General features: G+C 48.8%; 1 long non-coding RNA gene across 1 annotated transcript; it reads left to right on the forward strand.

The window, feature by feature from the left end:
- Positions 1–601: 601 nt before the first annotated feature.
- LOC142086008 (uncharacterized) lies at positions 602–4,446 on the forward strand. The gene is made up of 4 exons (XR_012674942.1): positions 602–915; positions 2,083–2,168; positions 2,805–2,921; positions 3,709–4,446. It is a non-coding gene; the product is annotated as an uncharacterized LOC142086008 (long non-coding RNA).
- The last annotated feature ends 867 nt before the right edge of the window (positions 4,447–5,313 follow it).

Below are 5,313 nucleotides of genomic sequence, written 5' to 3' on the forward strand. Positions count from 1 at the left end.
TTCTCATGGTTATTCCTCAGAGCATTGTCAATCACGAGGCATTCCCATCTCACTCTTCTTTAGAGCTGGCTTAGTCTCGGACATGAATTCCAGCTTTCCTTTCTTTTCAGTTTGGAATCAAACACCGCTGGGTACAAAAGAGGGGGTGCTGCTCCTGGCGAGAGCTGTTGATATCAAAGTCCCTTGTCTGATGATCGATGCAGTGAAGGTTCTGTGTACCCTCTGCCTCAACCCGAAGGCGTGGACGTGGTGACAGAAATCCTGCCTTCTGCTGCTCTTGAGCTTTCGACTGGCCTCTCTGTGGAGTCTCTCTTCTGCCTCTGGCTCTTCTCTTCATTTTGTAATTGGTCTGCACGTGCGCCCTCCTGCCCTGGCTTGTGGGTAGCTGCTGATCCTCTCTCATTGCAGCTGTGAGCAGGTGCTGGAGACTTTTGCTGGAAGAGCAGAAACAGATGGGGTGGAGCGATTCAAACCCCTCTTGGCTGGCCTGGGGAGCGGAACCTCGGTGGCGCTGAAGGTACGTAGTTCCTCAGGTTTGTGTGGACCTGGCACTTGAAATCTTACTCAGGAGCTGGAGAGCTTGAAGTGGGATGAATTTGGTGTGGCTGAAATGCCTTTGGCTTTACTGCTTTTTTTCTGCTGCGGCTTTGTGTTATCTTCTGGCCTCCTTAGAAGTCCTGAACCAGTGACTTCCAGTCCATGCCCAGAAGTTTTCTCTTTTGTGTGTGTGTGTGGTTTTTTTCAGGTGGCCTGTATGCAGCCGATCAGTGCCATGATCCGTCCTGCTTGTGAGCTTGACTTGGGAGTTCAGATACGTAGTGAGCTGTCTGTGTACTCCATGTACCTCATCTTGAATTCAGAAAGCAGCGCCACCCTTTTCATGAAAAGAAAAAAAAGGAAAAAGAAAAAAGAAAGGTAGTGCTTTCCAAGGACTAAAATTTACTTAGTTTTAGTGAGTAGGTAGGTGAACAGAGCACATACACTCCTTACCTGGTGTCCAGCTATTAATGCGAGGGGGTATTACGATGAGAACCTGCTAGATAATTATACCCTGGTTTTTTGCATTTTTACCATCTTTCATGAAAAAAACTACCAAAGGTAGTAATAGTAATAGGTAATAGTAATAACGGGTAATAGTAATAGTAATAACGGGTACTTGCCCGTTATTGCTCATGTAATCTGTGGCAGAGCTAGGACTTGGAGTGAGATTACCATGCTTAGTCTTACCATTCTAGAGTATTTAAAACATTTCCTTGAAACGCTTTCCCAAAATCACAAGACCTGACTTCTGAAATAGCCGTTTTCCTAGGAGCTGCATCTGCGCTAAGCCAGATGAGAGAGTCTTGCCTGCTGTTAGTCACTGAGGCTGATGACAGGTCACCCAGCAGTTCTGGCAAGGACAGAACAAGATAGATACGTATGTTCCCCTGTGCCGCTTGTAAATTCCATCATGTCTTGCGTAAATTGGTCTCCAGGTTTTGCAGGTTGTAGGTTTGGTAGGATCGATTGGTGCTTAAACGTGATGGTAATAGCAAAACCTGTAGGCATCCATGTAGGGCATTTTGGATTTCGTAGAATCTGCAAGGATATTTGAAGAGTTTAATGTTATGTTGAGGTACTGTAGTTACAGCGTTATCAGAAGAAAGTCTTGGCAAAGAAGATGAAGATGGCAAAGATACTCAAAAGCGTTATAACCTTTGACAGTGGAAACAAGTCATTTACAGTTTATATGAACGTTTTGCTGTTTCCTTATCAGAACTTAGTGATAGTAAATTAAAGCTCTCCACTGAGATGTAAAAAAAGGAGTCATGTGTCCTGCAAAGAAGAGTAATTGCACGGACTTGATAGTCTTACTCTTTTCAGTTCTCCTTAAAAGGCAGGTGTGTGCTTCCTCACCTGTGCTGTACATGAGAAAAAAAAACCACCCTTGAAACCTCCTCTGAAATTAAAGGTGGGTGAGACACATCACATTTTCCGCCTTTTCCACTATCCTGCTTTCTCTTGAACTTGTTTGTATCGGTATCAAAAATTCTTTGCTTTCCCTGGAGCCAAGACAACTTAAGATTTTGGTTTTGTTTTCAGCCCGGCAGTCTCCTGTCAGAGAGAGGTGTCCATGCAGAAGTGCTCGGTCACAGAGCACTTGCTCCTTGCTGCAAGAGGACTAAGAGGTGGGTGCGTAGTTAGTGATGCTTCTCATCCATGCTTTGGAGGGTTTTCAGGTTGCTGGTCATTACAGAATTACAGTATGATAATTACTGCGTAGTCTGAGGATATAAGGGAAAAAAGATTGGGGGGGAGGAGAGGATGCTTTTTAATAGCCACTAGACTTTCTACAGCACAGTTTTTGTGGGTCACTGACAAGAGGATCATGGAGGAGGTGGCTGAGATTGTGTAATGGAAATCCTTTTGTTCTGGAGTTGGAGCCCAAATCGCCCTCTAAAAATCTTACTCACGCTACCTAATCTGGAAGCATACAGTTTCTTTTCTGAAAACTGAAGGTAATTCAGTTAGAGGGAGAGCCTGTTTGGAAGTTTCAGTAGTTTGGGGGCAGAGGCCAGTTGGGGGCTGGGGCCCTCGGGGGTGGGGGCTGTTTCTGCCCCGTGCCCTTGGCCTGGCGCTCACAGCTGGGAACGGGCTTTCCAGAATCCTGCTGGAAGGAGCCAGATGTGGGAGCTGTGGCCGAGCTGGGGGACAGGGAGCACCCCTGGACCAGCCTCAGGACCTGCGGCACACCTGCCTTCAAATCAGCTCTCCCAGCAGGACGTTGCCCAGGAGCAACTTGGAGTTTTGCTCTTCTCCTTCAGGAGCCGTGTTCCACAGCAAGCACACCCAGAGCTGCGCCTGTGCCAGGAGAAGACTTCACGCACAGCTGGGGCTGATGGTGACAGTTCCCGCCAGATGTGCATGTCAGAGAGATGCAGGTGAGATGCCATGGAGGAGACACTGACTGATTGCCCCTTCTCTTGCAGGAGCAGGGTTTAAGAGCAGGAGGGAGCCAGGGTACAAGGGCCTAGGAGGTCAAAAAATGCATCAAACAGCCAGAGCACGAAGCAGAGGGAGAAATAGGTGCAGGTCACGTGGCTGGGACAGTGCTTGCAAGGTAACATCTGCCACAGAAGCACAATAACAGTAAAAGGCATTGGGAGGTCATGGAGTGACTGAGGAAAGTGCCTGGCAGAGAGAAGAGCCCGGAGAGAGAGGAGACGAGGTAGAGATGGAGGTGACAAAGATGGCATGTGGAAAGTGAGGGTGCAGGTCCTTGTGAAGACACTGGTGGCTGAGCAGCTGACGGGGAAGGAGCAGGAACCTGGCTTCTGCTGCAGGTACTTGTGGTGTCACTTGCTGCTGAGCAATGGATAGGGTAGGAGTTTTTAAATCACTTGTGCAGATGCGGGTGATATCACTTGTGACTGAGTAGCAGCTGGATAGGAAAAGACGCATGGCCTGCTTAGGTGCCTGTGATGTCATTCGTGGCAGGAACTAGCCCGTTGCTTTTTCAGGTGCTTGTGATGTTACTGGTGGCTGAGTAGCTGATAGGGCAGGACTTTCTATGTGATTTGTGAAGGTGGTTTTTGATGTCATATGTGCCTGAGAAGATGACAGGGCAGGCACAGAGGACTGTTTCATGCAGGTGCAATACGCATAGCTAAATAAAGAGAATAAATTCCCTTGGTAATCCATGCTAAAGTGTCCTTGCCTCTCTCCTAGGCTGGCGAAGAACTGACTTTTACATAGGTCACCAGAGCATGATTGCTGCCAAGAAAGATCCCTGCGCTTGGCTGCTCCCCTGGACCCTGTTCCTCCTCACGTCCCCATTGCCTCTCTCGCTGGATTCGGTTTCTGGAGGGCACAGTAATCCCAAGCGCTGGCATTTGGAGATGAAAGAGGATGCCGATGGAGAAGCACCTTCGCTCATTTTGCAGTGAGTTTCACGGCAGGCTTGGGAGCTGGGTGTCTTATACTTTCTGTGAGGAGAAATGCCTACACGTTTCTGCCTCCGTTTTGCCTCAGAAACTGATTTCACACCCAGGATGCCTTGCGACAGGCTCAGAAAGGGGCCAGAAGGCCTATGAACTGCAGCTCTTGTGGGACACTGCAGGAGCATCTTCAAGGTGAAGTGTTGTCTTTTTTACTCAAACTCCACTGCCTGAGTTTGCCAGGAAACCAGCTTCTTCACCGAAACAAGGAGTAAAAAGAGTGGAAACCCATCTTCTTAACAAGATGACCCTGTTGATGAGGACCATCAGTGGCAGTGCTTGTAATGCCTTGGTTTCCTTGTCTCTCTTGCACCAGATATCGCACTTGGGAGAAGACCACATGAATCACACAAAGGCGACCCGAGCCTCTAATCGAGCAGCGCTGAAGATGCTCTGTTCCCGGTCATTTTTTTTCCCTGAGATCTCTGCGTGCTAATTTAATATGCTCAGTAGGTGTAGAAAGCTTCCACCCTTCTGGATCACACGGGTGCTTTCATAAAGGAAGTCAAAAAACCCCCAAACCCGTCTGTTCTTTCTCACACGGTCAAACTCTCTACAGAAATCAGAAGCACCACTTAGGACTGGGCTCGGTTATGATGTAATTTTATTGTTTCAATCCTAAACGTCAAGTTTGATGATTAGCATTCTTATGATAATGTTTGTCTGCGGCCTTTGATGGTAAATTGCAGGTTGTGATGGCAAGCTCCGTCACAAGTACTGAACGCTTCTGTCCATAAGCCATGCACCTGAAACACGTGGCAAAGAGTGAGGCAACATTTGCTGGTGATGCTGCAAATGCTTACTTTTTAGTCCTCCTCTCCGGAGTTCTCTTTGGATTTCTTTTTCTTCTCCACTTTCTTGCATTTCTTTTTCAATTCTGCATCACCAGAATGCTCGCTTCTGCCTTTCACCGCTTTCTTTTGGGTGCACTTTCATCCCCCGCTGCACAGGCGTGTTTCCTCTTTCTGCACGTTTGTTTTCCAGGTGCCTGGCCAGAGCCTGAAGACTCTGGGTGAACCGGCACTGGTGGGAGCGCACGTTGTCCAAGCGAGTATTTCCCCGGCTGCTGCTCACCTACCGAGCCAGGCTGCGTGTCTGCTCTGTGGCCGCTCAAGCCGTGCACGCTTTCCCCTCTGGAGCTTCTGCCATTCACGGGGGCTGTTTCTCTCCCTGTGGGAAGAGCTGCACAGGTTCCCACTGCCAGGCGCCGGCTGACGGTGAGCGCGCTTCTGTGTTTCTGCGTGGCGAGTGCGCCTCGGGCTGGGAGGCGACAGTCTGGTTGGCTTCTGTTCAGCTTCCCCCCCTGCTCAGAGTCAGAGCGCGCTCTCTTCCTGCC

This window comes from Calonectris borealis, chromosome 10, assembly GCF_964195595.1.
Source record: "Calonectris borealis chromosome 10, bCalBor7.hap1.2, whole genome shotgun sequence".
In the NCBI taxonomy this organism is placed as follows: domain Eukaryota; kingdom Metazoa; phylum Chordata; class Aves; order Procellariiformes; family Procellariidae; genus Calonectris; species Calonectris borealis.